We start from the raw sequence: 16249 nt of genomic DNA, 5'->3' as shown, positions 1-16249 counted from the left end.
ATACTTGGTGATATTTGAGGAACCATAAATAAAATAATTACTTAAAGGAATGAGAAGGAGGGGGGTGAAGAGGATAGAGGTGAAAGTTAGACTTTTCCGAATGTACTTTGTTTTGTAGATATAATAGTGGTACGATGTAAATGTCTTATATAATTAAAAAAATCAAATCAAAATTAAAAGAGAAATGCCTTAAAATAAAAAAAAAAAAACTAGTTATTTAAAATGGTCATAGGACGGCACAACCCTAGTGCAGTAGAATGAAGAGAAATTGAGTTGCAAAAAAACCCAATAACAACAAACAAACAAACAACTTAATGATGGCACTCTCTGTAGTGTCCCTGAAATGGTTATATATGTTATAGTATAAAGCAAATAAATGATTGTGTTAAAGAGATTAGAACACTAAGATTTTCCTTGTAGGAGGAAAAAGGATATAAAATCACAGAAGCAAAGCCTTGTAATCCTAAAGTTGAATGAAAAATAACAGTATGAGTTTACAGTGTATTAAAAAAAATATTTCTTGCCTGGTTCTGTCCATAAAAAGGTCAACTCAATACCAGTAAGTACCCCTTGTGTCCAGCCTAGAGCATCTAAACAATATTTTCCAGTAAAAGGAACTAGGGTTTTTTTGAGAAGTGGATGTTCCAGGCCTAAAGGCATAAAATGGAAAAGAAGAGCCTGGATATCTTGTCATACTAGATGGCAGGGAATTATCAAAGACCAGTGGGCTTGTGTCAACATTTCTTAAGAGCCAACTAAAGCTAACTGGTCATCTTTGGAGGATTATGAAGGACCAAGTCAGTGTCCTGAATTATCCACAAGTAGAGGGAAGAAGTTAAGCATTGATCTTTCCTTTCACGTGACACTCTATCTCAGGGTAAGCAAGTAGTTAGTAAGAAGAATTTTCTCTTTACAGGAGTATTCCAGCTAATAAGGAAGACCAACAGAATTGGGAGAGCACTATTTTACAACTCCTGATTGAAATAATGGATCTAGGTAATAACCGTCGATAGCTGCTAATATCACTAAGAGAGACAACCAGGCATCATATGCCTCCTGATGGATGCATACAACACCACCTATGAAGTATTCTTGTAAAAAGATGAAATCTGAATCAAACTCAGCTTCTAGATTGAACATCCATTTACATAGGAAGTTGAATAGACAAAACTGAAACAAAACCGTGAGAATGCAATCAGCCAAATCCAGAAGGTGAGACTCCAAGGTCCAGCAAACAAGTTTATTCAACAAATAAATTTCCAAAATAAACCCCATATCTAGATTAGAATAGCTTTCAGTTCAATATCAAACAGATGTCCCTGTACCCTGTTTCAATCTTAATTCAAACAAAGTAACTCTAAAATTAAAAATTATGTGCAAATCTAGTTAGTGTTCAAATTTTCCCAGTCATTTTATAAGAGTCAACATGGTCTAGGTATTTGGTGATTTGAAAGAATTGTTCCTTTTTGGAGGTATAGGTTTATTTTTTTTAACTCTTTTTTATGTTTTATTTATTTTTGAGAGCAAGAGAGACAGAGCACATGCAGGGGAGGGTCAGAAAGAGAGGGAGACAGAATGTGAAGCTGGCAGGCTTCAGGCTCCAAGCTGTCAGTACAGAGCCCAACGTGAGGCTCAAACTCACAGACTGCAAGATCATGACCTGAGTCGAAGTCGGACGCCTAACCGACTGAGCCACCCAGGCACCCCTTGGAGGTGTAGTTTTAAAACCTTAGTGCTGGTATTTTGTAAGTTTATATTGAAATCTTTATGGATGAAATGACAAGATGTCTGTGATTATTCTTTCAGAATAATCCTAAGTATGTGTATGTTGGAGGGGTAGGGAGAAATTTGGCAGTGGAGGAAGTTATAGATGAAATAATAGGGATAGTGAGGTAATACTGTCATAGCTGAATGTTTGTGTTGTGTGGCATGTTGAGTATTTCTGGATTTTATTTGCTCGTGATAGTGCCTGGCAAATAGTAAGCACTCAGTGGATAGGTCCCTGAGGAGATCTGGGGCTTGGACATTCTGGAGCTCTGGGAGACAATATATAGAATATCTTCCTTGTGCATCCTAGGTAATCTATGTATAAAAATGGGAAGAAACTTTTTTTTTATCATAGTCGCAGACTATCCACATTGTTCTGTACTTTTCTTTTTTATCACTTAATAATATCTTTTGGTAATTGTTCCATATCAGTGCCCAGAGAGCTTCCTCATTCTGGTGTGTGTGTGTGTGTGTGTGTGTGTGTGTGTGTGTGTGTGTGTGTTTGCAACTGCTCTGTTTTCCACTTATAGTTATACTGTATTATATTTAACCCGCTCTTTACTGATGTCTGTTCTCACTTTTTTTTTCATTTTGAGTGTAGTATTTAGGAAGTCCTTCTGATAGGACACAGGAAGGGGTTTTATTTCCCCCAAAGAGCTCCATGGCTCCATAACTTGCTCAGCTGTCAGAGACAAATCAAGACGCTCTCCTGAGAGTTGTAACCCCCCACCACACCATCAAATGAGTGCACTCCATGACTCTCCCACAACAACAATTAAATGAACTTATTTTTGAGTAAGCACCTCGGGGGACACACCCCTCAAGTGTGGGTTTAGTTTGGCTTGATTGGGGTGTGTGTGCCGGGTGGGTGGGGCAGGATGAATAGTTCTCAATGTTGTTTGTCATGTTTGAATTCAGATCTTCTTCACTAGCTGTGAAGAGTCTTCACACTTCTAACAGGAGTTTCTAGAGCCCCTGAACCTTCAGAGAATGATATCAAAGCTCTTGGCGGGTGTAAGAGAGTCAAAGGAAGCGCCTTTACATGGGGCTGCTTGGAAAATGGGGCAAGTAGCTAGGTAAAAAAGTGCAAAAGCAGAAAATGGCCCAGGGTATTTTTAAACCTCTTACAAATAGGAGCAAGCCCAAATTTAACACTTGCTGGTTGTTTAATGTGGCTTTCTCTTTCACCCACGTTCTCTTCAAAGGGATAGTTTTTTCCTCTCTCTGCTGAAATCTATGGGCTCAGGTAGTAACTACTCAGCTCCAATGGGCAAAGCAAGTGAACACACTCATGAGAGCTGCACTCAGATAACAAAGGAAGCTGAAGTTAAAATAAAACCACACCTCCTTCCCCTTCAGGTGACAAAGATAACCTTCCCTAGCCTGGCCTCAACGCTTCAGCAATAAGCAAGCTGAAGTGAAGGGCAGGAAAGAGAAAGCAGAACTGGGGGTCCTCCCCACGTGCCCAATTCCCTTTCTACCCTGTCTTCCTGCCCCTCTAGTTCTCAACTCCACCCGGAGCTGCCTCCATGAAGAGATGGCAGGGGAACTTGCAGCACCATTTTCTCTCTCTAAAATACTTCCCCAGGTACCTCAAACCTCTGTTCTTTCTTCTCTCAAAGTAGCTCCAAGAAAGGGCTTGATAAAATGCATTTGCATCGTGGCATAGAAAGATATAGGGTCATCTGTTCTAGGGATGATGAATGAGCTCTAATGTATCATTCCTTTTATGGATACTCTTAACCTTAAGACAAATTACTTAGTGGGGGCATTTCAGGCATCAGTAATTCACGAATAGAAGACAGTACGGGTAGAGAGTGCTGTGGATTCTAAAATCCTATGAATGGCCACACACGCATGCAAAAACACAGCAGTCTACAGCCCTAAACACATTTAAAACATGCATAAAACAGCGAACCTTTCACTTAGATGGCAAAGACCAGGGCCTATGCCATCAAACCCCTCTATCCATGGCACGCTGGGTAGCTTTAGCCTTTAAGCCTTGAGGTTTACATAGTATGAAGTTCCATCACTGAGCTCAGGTCAGAAGCCAGGCGATACCTCTTCACATAAAGACATTCATCCATTTCATTTGCTTACTATTCACATTCAACATTTTATTTGGCCCTAAACTCAGTGCAATGTATTTGGATCTGAATCTCTGCCCTCCATCAGCCTCTGTATTCTGGGCCCCTCAGTTTGAAACAGAGACCACGCAAGGTGCACTCAGGACTTGCCTTGCTGATTAATTCACAAAATCCACAACTCATTGGCTTTAATCCCTGAAACTAATTAGCTTCAAGGGTTCGAACGAGAAGGTACTCAAACTGAAAATGTATGCAAAGCAACATGCTGATGAGAAGAACTGGCAGATTGAAAGTAAGTAAGTAAATCTACAGGCCCTCTTGTGCATTCTCCTCTGTCCCCATCTGGGAGCCACTTTCTTGCAACTTGGCTTTCTGTAGCTGTCAAAACCCCAACTTTAAACCTATTGGCTCAGTGATTAGACTCTGGGTTTTGGGGTCAGGAAGTTAGGTTGGGGAGGGGGGTGGAGTTTTTCTGTGGCTGTCTGAGCAACTGTAGAAGAACTGTTTGATCTTTGCAGGCTCCAAAAAATGATAACCACCTCCAGTGGGCCTTTGGTAGGTGATAGGCCATGGCGGGGGTACCTTTCTACCTAGTGTTGAAGAATGTGAGACTGGGTCAGTTATTTGACATTCAGAGGGGCAGCTCTGAAAGGGAACCAAGCACAAAAGGGCAGATAAATATCTGATGCAAAGGAGTGTAATAGAACGGGTCCAGGTCTCTACATGCCAGCTTCTCCCTAGGCTCTGACAGATTCTGTAAGCTTGCTCTAATGACCTGACTTCAAACCATCCAAGATCCTTTAAATTCTCACTATGAAGAGCAGGAGGCCGTAAGAGCTTCAGGAGAAATCTGTGGATAGATACAGAAATGATGTCATTGAATGTCAAGGTGATCCAACAGAGAAACCTATTTTCTGAGACTCATCTAAGGAAAACAGTAGATTAAGTCAAATCTCTTCATAAGAAGCTGAGAATAAATGCTCCTCCTTCCTAAAACCTGATGGTGAGCTGACAGGCACTCTCCCCTACCCACATTACACAAGAAGCCCAGTATTAAAACATACATAAATACAGGGGTCTGTAACTTCCTTGTTTAAGGAGAAGATTATGGCAACGTCTCAAAGCAATAGAGTCAGATAACGTCTGAGCAGGATAATCTGGGTGGTGGTTCTGAGAAAAGGACACACAGGAAAACAGGAAACCATAGTGCAGCCCTCCAAACAAGAGCTGGGGAAGGACTCATTAGCAGGACTGGAGGGTGGGCCTCTGAGAGGAGAACCACGCAGAATTCTTAGGGAGGAGTTCTTCAGGACTTGGTAAAGCAGGGGAAACACTCCTTTTAATCCCTAGCCAAGTAGGGATTTCTGGGGCCACAAGGGGAAAACTTGCTCCTCTAGAAACTAAAGGAAGTTGACAGCATAGTTCTGCATGGGACTGGAAGACCAAGCAGGATTCGAATAAAGAATTGCAACCCTGAGGATAAGGTTCCAGACCAGCTCCATTCAAAAGAAATACAATGTGAGCTACGTATAGAAGTTTAAATTGTCTAGTGGCCATGTTTAAAAACGTTTGAAGTAGGTAAAACTAATTTTAGTAACATATTTTAGTCAGCTCAAAATATACAAAATAATTACCATTTTAACACATAATCAATGTAAGTAGTATTTGAGATATTTTACTAATTTTAATGTTGAATGAATTAAAATTAGATTAAATAGAAAATTTGGTTCCTCAGTTGCATTAACTGCTTACATTTCAAACACTCAATAGCACACATGACTAGTAGCTACCATGTTGGACAACGCAGGTTTAGAACAAGGGCCCTCAAATTATGGAACACTTTACCACTTTAAATTTGGATCCAGAAAACTGAATTATATGAATATCTATGTTTTTCTTGAACTTCGGAGCCTATTTTCTCTGGTAAAATGTAGTTGTGTATGCTTGAACAACCACGTTTGGGACTGTGGTGTCTAAGGTGGAGAGACTATCCTTCAGGAAAGTCTAAGAATGTTGGGAAGGGGCAGAAATGTAGCTGTCTTTATCGGTCAGGATAGACTAAATGTTGGTGGCTTTACCCAACAGAAGTTTATTTCTCACTCTTACTACACATCCAACCTTGGTTGGTGAAGGGGGATTTTGAGGGTCTGGGAAGACTGCTCTGCACCCTGGCTCCTGATCCAGTCTGACAGAGAAGTTGCTGTCTGAAACACTGCTGGCCACCAAGGTAGAGGAAGAGTGCTGTGAACAGGCTTACAACTAAATGATGGACCTAGAAGTGACACGAGTCACTTTGCCTCATTGGCTAGAACCAGTTTCATGGCCCTACCCAATCTCAAAGTGACCAGAAAGTGCAATTCTGCAACGTACCCGAAAGTCAAGTAGAGAGGTGGAAAGCTTGGTGAACAGGACTTGTGACTATCTTTTTGACGTTGGCTTGTTGTTGCAAAGTAGACTCAAATTATATCCAGGGACAGAAAGGAGCTTGACATTGAGCTCTGAGGCAGGGAGGGCCTAGAAAGACACATTTTCAGGTAGATGAGGTTCAAATAGGAGACACAGGGGAGCTGTATTTTTTTTTTCTTTTCCTCTGACAAGAAATCAGAGATGCAGCTCCTTAATTGCTCTGGGACAAGAGCAGCAATTTCTACCCAGATACCAGATATGGCCAAGAGGCAAAAGTAAACACAAAGGGATTGCCTGTGTTTGGGGAGTAAATGCATCCCAAGCATTAAACAATAAAAAAATAACCAAGATCAGACACGTTTTCAAAGGTAGGGTGCTGACATTAATTAGGGGAAAGGAGATTATTTAAAATGGAAAATATTGTCTTGTTTATTTTTGAATCACAGAATCATCATTTTTTGCAGCAGGAAGTCTTAACCTCATTTTATAGATTAGAAAATTAGGTAAAAGAGGTTAGATGCATTGCATGAGATTAGTGCATTGTAAGTCACTGGCCTGGTTGGCATTTAATGCTGAATTTCTAATTCCCTGATTAATGTGTTTTTCCATCTTGGTGCCATAATTTACATGTTGGTGGAATCAGGGGGTCCCCACTATTTCCTTTCTCTTCATTTCTAGCTCTGCCTTCAAGTCTTGAGAGATGGAGACAGATGTGAGCTTCATAAGATCAAGGACTAAAAATACCTATTTTCTTTAATTAATCTTTCTCTTTGTAGACAAAAAATAAAGCTAGGGACCTGTTATGGACCTAAGTGTATGGTCTCTTTCCACACCCCCCCCCCCGCCCATTCATATGTTAAAGCATTGACTCTCAAGGTGGCTGTAACTGGAGATGGGGCCTTTAAGGAGGTAAATAAGGTCAAATGAGGTCATAAGGGTGAGACCCTAATCCTGTAGGACCGGTGTCCTTTTAAGAGGAAGAACTCTGCATGCAGAGGAACAGCCATGTTTAAGTCTCAGGTATTTTGTTATGACAACCCACGCTGACTAATACAGAGCCCATCCCACGATTCTTTCCTCTAGTCATATACAATGTCTTACCGGGGTACAGTGAACAGGATATTTCACTAATGTGTTGAGTTGCTATCTGAATTCAACCAGGCCTATGTTTGCGGTTGGCACCGTATTGGGTGCTGAAGGGGACATGAAGCACAAGACACCGTCGTTAAGAATTGTAGAGGGGGAGATACAGAGATCACCACAGTAAAAATTCCTGTGGTCTAGAAACAATACCGTGGGTCCAGGAAAATGAATTCTGACTGGGAAGTTGAGAAGCTTCGTTAGAAGAGGCAGCAGTGGTTGGGTAGGGCTTCTTCCCTCAGTGCCCGCATCCCAAGTTGTCCTTTAAATTTGATTTGTTTGTATGGCATCCACACATACATACCATTTCCGCATGAAACCAATAGGAGCATACTTACTAAAGAAAAAGAAACTGGCATTTATTGAGCACCAACTGTGTGTAAAGGACTTACAGATTTTATTTCATAGAAACCTCCAATAATGCAATTTTGTATTTTTATGTCCACTTTGCAGATGAGAAAACAGACTGGAGGATAAGCTTGTTAGTTGATAGAGCTAAGATTTGAACCCAGATCAGTTTAATGCCAGAAAACCCAGCATATTGCCGCTGTAAGGTAAAAGATGTTCCTGCTAAATGTCATAAGTACGTCTCAAAGATCAGTTAATTTGGTGGACTTGAAATTTTATCTTACCTATAGGTGTATTTATTTACCTTATTAAAAGCAGATGTTTTGCTCCTGTATGTCAGAGAGCATTGTGTGTTTTTTTCACTGATGTATCCTGAGTACCTTTATTAGTGCCTGGCACATGGTACTTAATACTTGTTGAATAAATAATTGCTTTTAGTTCTTTAAAAAAGATGTAAAGTGTAGCTTTTGGAACAATAAATAGTTATTAGTTCGCCTGATCCCTTTACTTGACTGCAATGCAAAGAGGTAGGATCTTTGAAGATTGAGGTTGGTGAAGAGGTACTTTCAAGCTGATGAAAGTTTTTGAACTTCTGGAATTTGGGGAGTGACAGTGATTCAAGGAGATAACCAAAAGGCACCTGGCAAAACCAGCCTAGAGATCAAGACATGTCTGAGGGGGTGATCTTTATAGGAGGCAGCTGAGGTTGTGGAACGACAGACAGAGATGAGGGAGAGAATGTGGGGTGAAGCTGGAATTAAAAATCTAGATTTTCGGGGCACCTGGGTGGCTCAGTTGGTTGAGCATCCGACTTCGGCTCATGATCTCGCGGTCTGTGAGTTCCAGCCCTGCGTTGGGCTCTGGGCTGACAGCTCAGAGCCTGGAGCCTGTTTCAGATTCTGTGTCTCCCTCTCTCTCTGCCCCTCCCCCGCTCATGCTCTGTCTCTCTCTCCCTCTCTCTCTCTGTCAAAAATAAATAAACATAAAAAAATTTTTTTTTTAAAAATCTAGATTTTCTGACTTCCTGTTACTAGGAGGCAGGTATATCCTAAACCGAACTATTGTGCTTTGGTTCCTCTTCAGTGTCAGCCTCAAATCAGTCTCATCTTCTAGCTCACATTCTTTTCTTACGTCCCTGTTGACATTTTTTCCTTATCTGGACTTACCTTCTTTATGCGTCCCCGTCCTTCAAATACCAATTCTGTGAAACTCTCTATGACCTTGGCTCCTATTGATTCATCTTCTCTGAGTTTCTGCAGCTTCACTATTATACCAGCGACCTCTGCTTTTCTGACTGCATATCCCTACTAACAGAGTGTTTCTGAGTGTAGCTCCTGATACATCCATTTACTGATTCTTGACACTATATACATGTAAACGCTCTAAAACATTTTATAGAAATGAGACATTTTATTTTATTTTTGAGAGAGAGAGAGAGCGAGAGTGAGCAAGTGTGAGCAGGGCAGGGACAGAGAGAGAGGGGTAGAGAGAGTCTTAAGCAGGCTCTGTGCTGTCAGCATGCAGCCTGAAGCAGGGCTCAATCCCGTGACCTGAACCGAAATCAAGAGTCAGATGCTTAACCAACTGAGCCAACGAGACACCCCCAGAAACGAGAGAAATTTCAAGAGAGGAGATAAAAATGAAGTAAACAATGTTTACAAATATCATGCTAATTGTAATGTCTTCAGGTTCTCATCAGCTTATATCTCCGGGATAAATATTTACGTAGGGATAGGGTTAATTGTTAATAATAGTGGATGTAAACTGACATTTCAAATACTTTTTATGTGTTGATAATTTCAAAAATTTGTTGCCAGATCTGAAAAGATCATTGTGAAGCTTATCTCACATTGAAGCTGATGAAGAGCTTTGTACCAGGAGAGGTGGAAATAGCAGCCCTGCCATCTTCCTGCACTTAATTTGTACTAACGTTACTAATAGTATTTTCAACCCATGGATAGTTTACAAAAAGAAAATTTCATGGCATTTGCCCACTTTGTAGGAGCTATATTATCTAGTCTTTACTAAATAGTTGATACATCCGTTCAAGTAGGGACACAGAAGTCCATTTGTCAGGGCTATTGGAAAGCGAGGCAGCCACGGTCAACTCTCCCTCCCTGGGAGAATTCCATTCTTCCCTCAGGACCATGACTATCTGACAGACGGTCAGGGTGAGGATCCCGGTGTCACCCCTGTCTTCAAGTGTATGTACCCCCTATCAGAGAACTTTGGCCCTCTCTATATTTCAAGGCACTTGACTACTGATTGGCTTTAATTGTTCTGTTTCATGTGTGCCTCTCTCTAACTTCTCAAATTGTTGGTAACTCCTTGGAGGTCAAGATGTCCATGCTGTTGGTCTCTGATGATGGATTGGTGACATGCATTAGCTCTTTCCTTCTTTATCTGTGTAACCTTTTTCATGAGGCTTGAGTCAAGGGGAAGCTAGGGTCCTAAGATTATCTGAGTGGCTGCATTTCTAGTATGATGTATGTAAGCAAAGCACAAGAAACAAGTCAAGTCCCTACGCCAACATCTATTGTTTCCCTCTGAATTTTTCAATTTAGATCTCTTTTCAAGGAAGCGTACTCCCCCTTAAAAGCCTTGCAAGATCCTCGCTTTATAGCTTTTAATTAGAATGTTCTATTCTTATACTCTGTCAATCTCCCCTCTTTCTTTCTCCCCTGTACTCCCAGCTCTTTCTGCAGTATGGGATATCTTACCTGATGAAGTTTACAAAAAAAAAAAAATGCAAAACAACGGGGGAAATTACATTGTGTTTAACTTCTCTCCCCAGAATAGCAATTCAGAAATAGCACTTTCTATGTGGTCTATTTATACGTAGCTCTTCTTGGCCTGAGTCTCAGCACTGGTGTCTAACTGAGCACTTTCATATCTGGTGTGGTGATGGAAGGCAGACTCACCTGGACACTTTGTGTATACAACAAAACTACAGACAATGACTGATGGGGATTAAAAGACCCCTCACCATGGTGACACAGAGTCCTGTCTTGGCTCTTTCCATGCATAATGATGGATAGGTCACTTCACTGGTCTGTATATTTCAATGTAGACAAAAATTCCTACTCACTTTATAAGCTTGTTTTGAGGATCGTTGAGAGATGGTGTAGTAAACATACTTTGAAAAAGTATAAGGTATCCATTTCTGTACAAATATACTTTTGTCCCAAACCAAAAAATGTATAACACGGAGAGTGAATCCTAATGGAAACCATGGCCTTTGGGTGATAATCATGTGTCAGTGTAGGTTCATCAATTGTAACGAATGTACCAGTCAGGTGGGGGATGCTGAACATGGTGAGACTATGCATGTGTGGGGGGAGGGATATACGGGAAATCTCTGTACTTTCCCCTGACTCTTGCAGTGAATCTAAAACTGTTCTAAAAAAGAAAGTCTATTCAAAAAAGGTATAAGGTATAATACAAATGCAGGATGTCATAACGAATTTCCTATATTTTGCAAATATTCTTCATTCTTCTGCTCTTATAACCCTAGGCAAAATGGGCAGTGCTTAAGTTTCTTCTCATGAAGAGGTGAGATGAGGAGGATATTGTTTCTTTTTAAGTCAGTGCTTAGAGATGATTTAATGCACAGGAATGTAAGTGGTAGCTCAGAGAGGCATTTTAGACTGGATTGAAGAGGGTAGGGGTGGGATGGGAGCTCCTTTGATCTCTGTTTTCTTATTTATCCTTCATGTATTAGTTCATTCTTTTGCAGTTTCCATGTGCTTACTTACACAACACACTGGTAGTTTGGGCTAAGGAAATGATACTATACCATACTATATGTATTATATGTACACGATTCTTTATTCATATTAATGAATTAACCCACTCATTAAATTGGTTAGTTCAGCAGCATTTACTACATGCTTATTATGTGCTAGAAATTATTTAAGGTGCTGAATAGGAAAATACCCACGTACAAGAAATATTCTGTGTCTTCAATGAGTCCCAGTACAGGACTTTATCGCCTCTCAAATATAATACACACACAAAATTATTTTCTCCTAAGTGTCAGATTTCTGCCGAAGTCAAGCAATCAGGTTGAATGTCTTAGTTGAGGCCTGGGATGTAGCATGTATGAAAGAATTAAATTTATCCAGATGCCCTGGGAAATAAAGCTTCTTGTAAATTTCCCCAGATTCTACTCACTCTTCTCCTTTCATGGTGCCCACTTCAACCTAACTAAGCACCTTCCTCAAGAAATCCCCATTGCATCACTAAGTTAGAACTTAATCGGCATGTAGACTAACCTAAGACAGGCAATGTCTTCCTAGGTTGAGACTATGAAGTGTGTGTGTGTGGGGGGGGTTTCTTGAGTATCTTTAATTTGTACTTTTAGTAGGAAATTATTTATACTCCACAGAGTCATAAAGTATGGCATGTGTACTTTCAAAGCACTTATCTAGTACTGAAATAACCCTACAACAGGGGCAAGGTAGTTATTATGCTTCTTTTACTGTGGAGAAATGGAGGCCTAGATGAAGTAAATGATGACCCATTGTCTGAAACTCCTAAGTTGTAGAGTTAGGACGTAAATTCTTCCATAGAAATTATTCTGTGATAACAGTCTGCTCATCATTTGTTGCCTGTATGGTATGCTCCGTCATCAATGTCATCTTGTCATGACGTGTCACGCTACTTCATTTTGTTTCATTTTTGAAATTCACCAGTATTTATAGAGCACCATCTTATGCCAGGCAGAGTTGTAGTGGAGAGGTGGACGTGGCATGTCCCCTCTGTTCAAAGAACTTGCAATCTGTTGTCTGTTTCTCCTGATGCTCCCGATTCTGATGTGATTTCCGCAAAGGCTCCTACTCCTGATGGCACAACTGGGAATAGTCACGTGTTGGATTACCCAAAGCTCAGCAGAAAACATAATGGTGAGTGTCCCATGGCAATGGGGCCAGCAGTGGTGATAGCAAGGGTCTAAACGTGATGGCATCAGCAAAGCAGCATAGATAGTATGCCTTGCTTGTATTTTCTGAGCGTGGCTCCCATCCTTTCTGTCATTTCTCTGATGTGCCCAGTATCTTTCCCAAAATTTGTTATTTTTTTAAGTTAGCATTAGTTTTTGTTGAGTGTGATCAAGAACCCTGATGTATTTTTCCAAGAAATTTATAATCTAACTATATATAACACACACATATATTTGTGTGTATGTGTATGTAGAAATATATATGTAAAAATATATTCCAAAGAAAGATTCTAGTTTAAGTATTTAAAGTCCAGATTTCCGTGGCCACTCACACACAAAATGCTATCCATGGGTCATCATTCCATGCTGCTGCCCCTGGTCCCTCATCACTGGCTTCCTTGTTCTCCATCCCCACCTGATCTCAGAGTCTTACACTCCACACTCAGTGCAGACTCATGTGCAGGGTCAAGGTGGAGAGAGAAATACTACTGACAGCAGCGAATGATAGCACATGAGCTATACTCCTCTTCTGGAAGCAAAACATTGCCAATCTAGTTCTAAAACCAAGCTACTAGGAAGAGATCCATTCTATCTATTAGCAGATATATCTGGCTAGAGCATGCCTATTTTGCAAAAAGAGTTCCAGGACCACTGTGAAAGGAAAGAGCTTACAGCCAGTCTAGAAAAAGACTTTGACAAAAGACTGTATTAGAAAACCACATAATGAAGTAGAAATGTAGGACTGGCTACAGACAAGTCAAATTGCATTGTCAATAACAGAAAATGGCCTCAGACTTGAAGTAACTAAATTCTGGGATTCTCTATGGGCCCTAGATTCATCCACTGACATTTATAGGTCTTGGAATAGGCACCATTAGTTTCATGTCCCATACAAGTCCTGTTCACACATCACATCCAGAACTTTTGACTAAATTAATAGGCAAAACTGATTTTAACTAAAGTTTCTACAGAATGATCTTGTTATTTACTGTTTATAACAAGAGGGGGTCTCACTCATGGCTGCACATTACACACATGGAGGGAGCTTTTCTAAATATGGATGTCCAGACTTAGAGATCCTGATTCAATTGGTATTAGTTGGGGGAGGGAGTTAAAATTCCCCAGGAGACTCTCATGTGAGGCCAGGTTGGGTACCATTGATATATAAGAACAAAAACATGAACAACAAAAAATAGTTGATTCAGTCAAGCCATAGGGCAAGGAAGAGAAAAAGTGGGAGATCTTAAAGTAAGAATTTGAAACTCAGAGAAGCCCTTCAAAATAGTGTCTTTGTAAATCATGACTCTCTTGTTATAGGCACGGCAAGAAGTCTTTAGTTTGTTGTACTGACCAAAGTGTCCAGCATGGAGCTGAGCTCAGAGAGCTACTTAGCGAATGAACGAACATCAATACTTTGTACTTTCTCATCCATCGATCCCTTTGCTGCTAGAACTCTTTTCCATTCACTTACAGAACTTACTCAACTGCTGTTCTTCAGTTGGCTTTGTCTGCAGGTGGACAGACAGCTTAGGGCAAATAAATTCAAACCAAATAGCCTTGGGAAGCCCTGGAGATCTTCAGATGTGTTGAATTGAGAGTTACATTTTTTTCCTTCAAGGAACCCACCATAAGGGCAATGCCTGCCTGTACATCTAGATAGTTTCTTTCTTTTTTTGCTTTTTCTCCTTTGTTTTTAATTGGGGGGTGGGGATGGGAAGGATACCAGAGCTCTGGGTGAATACTTATAGCCCCATGGTTTGCCAAAATTTGTGTGCACACACATGAACATTTCAAATATTCGTGAATTCCCATCAAGAACAGAACTATTTAAAAACTGTAATGCTCTCCATTGACACCTCCAGCTGAAGAGCAATTTTATGGCATAATTATAATGTATTGCATAATTTGGAAAAGCTTTTGTTCTCATTGTGATTATCTTCAGAGAGCTCTTTTTTCACCTCCCTCTTCCACATTGACTGAATTAAGAATATCCGACCCTTAAAGGCTGTTTTTCCTTCACAGAATAAAAGTGACGCTTTAAGATGAAGCACATAAGAAGTGATGGGTGGGAGAGAAATTTTGGTATGTGACTCACCTCTTTCTTGCGAAGGTAAGTTTTGACTGTTCTTAAAAACTTTTTCTTCTAGGATTTCATTGGGGTAGGGGGAAATGGACCTGTGGAAAAGAATTGTAGGCATCAAAAGCCCCCGAAAGAGGTCAGTTTACTAATTTGTTCGTGATTACGAGTGAGTCACAGAGGCCTCAGTTTGCTCATCTTTAAAATGAGGGAAGTGGGGGCACCTGGGTGGCTCAGTCGGTTAAGCATCAGACTTCAGCTCCGGTTATGATCTCTCAGTTTGTGAGTTTGAGCCCCCACATCGAGCTCTGTGCTGACAGCTCAGAGCCTGGAGCCTTCTTTGGATTCTGTGTCTCCCTCGCTCTCTGCTCATCCCCTGCTCATGCTCTGTCTCTCAAAAGTAAATAAATGTTTAAAAAACTTTTTTAAATGAGGGAAATAGACTAGATAACCCTTGAAATAAACTCTTCAGTACCAGAATTCTACTTATTCTATTTTATTCTGCAATTCTATTTATTTAATTCTATTCTGTATTCCGGGAACATAATATTGGAGGAAACTAGCAAAATGATCAGAAACCAAATATCAGATCAACTTTGTGTGGACCTTGAGAAAATGGAAAATTCTGGTTCACTTTGGATTTCCTATGTGAACAGGACAAAGGATTCTAGAATGGTAGTATATCTAAGTGCCCCTAGAAACGCTGCTGATTTTCTTTCTAAATGCAAGCGTCCGATTTTGCTATTGCCACAACCAATAGCTCTTAACAGGGAAATAAGAGCAAAGGCTTCAAAATATACTATCAGTCATAAGGCACCATATATCGGGACTTGTCTAGCATGAATGATATGAAAAGAACACCTGAAGATTCTGTTTTTCTTACTATGTACTGAATTTTGAAGCAGTCACTGTTCTTCCCTCCCAAGCCATACCTAGCATGCTGAGAAGGTCATCATAGAGATGGTAAAAGCGTTAAGAGTACTTGGAACATCAGGGCCCCCACTGCCCATTTTAAGTCATCAAGGCAATAATACCTGCATGCAGTGAAACATTGATCAGAATGGCGAAATTCAAAATGACCACCACCAATTTTTATTTGATTCCTAATGGTTTTGTTTCTTGATTTATTCACTTTGGACAATATTTATTGTCTTCTTTCTATGGAAGGTAAGGATTAGATCATTCCCCCTCTTTCCCCACGCCCTATGCCTTTTCCAATTTTGTATACATGCTGCTGAAGCGAGCACTGCCTTTTCCCAATTTTGGATACTAATGCTATTGATTTTTGTTCTTCATCACTTTTGGAACTTTAAATACTACGATTTTCTCTTTGTTTCTTGTTCTATAAAGCCACGGGCTTCTTAAATGTTCTCACGCTATCAAATTTTCTGGCCAATCCTTGGGTAGAACTTACTGGCTTGCTCCTTTCTGCTGTCGATCCTCACCCTCTACTTCCTCCAATACACTATTGTAAAATGTCCTCAG

General features: G+C 40.4%; 1 long non-coding RNA gene across 3 annotated transcripts in view; it reads left to right on the top strand.

The window, feature by feature from the left end:
• Positions 1–1488: 1488 nt before the first annotated feature.
• LOC128315971 (uncharacterized) overlaps positions 1489–16249 on the top strand; it is a 61714-nt gene continuing 46953 nt past the window's right edge. For 2 of the 3 annotated variants that reach the window (XR_008299235.1, XR_008299234.1), the window contains exons 1-4: positions 1491–1713; positions 7854–7954; positions 12470–12652; positions 14710–14797. This is a non-coding gene — a long non-coding RNA (uncharacterized LOC128315971). Of the gene's footprint in view, positions 1714–7853; positions 7955–12469; positions 12653–14709; positions 14798–16249 lie in introns of all 3 variants that reach the window. The other variant, XR_008299236.1, reaches the window with a different exon arrangement.

This window comes from Acinonyx jubatus, chromosome B3 (assembly GCF_027475565.1).
Source record: "Acinonyx jubatus isolate Ajub_Pintada_27869175 chromosome B3, VMU_Ajub_asm_v1.0, whole genome shotgun sequence".
NCBI lineage: Eukaryota > Metazoa > Chordata > Mammalia > Carnivora > Felidae > Acinonyx > Acinonyx jubatus.
Note: the sequence above shows the minus strand (reverse complement) of the source record. Positions and strands in the feature narration are given on the sequence as shown.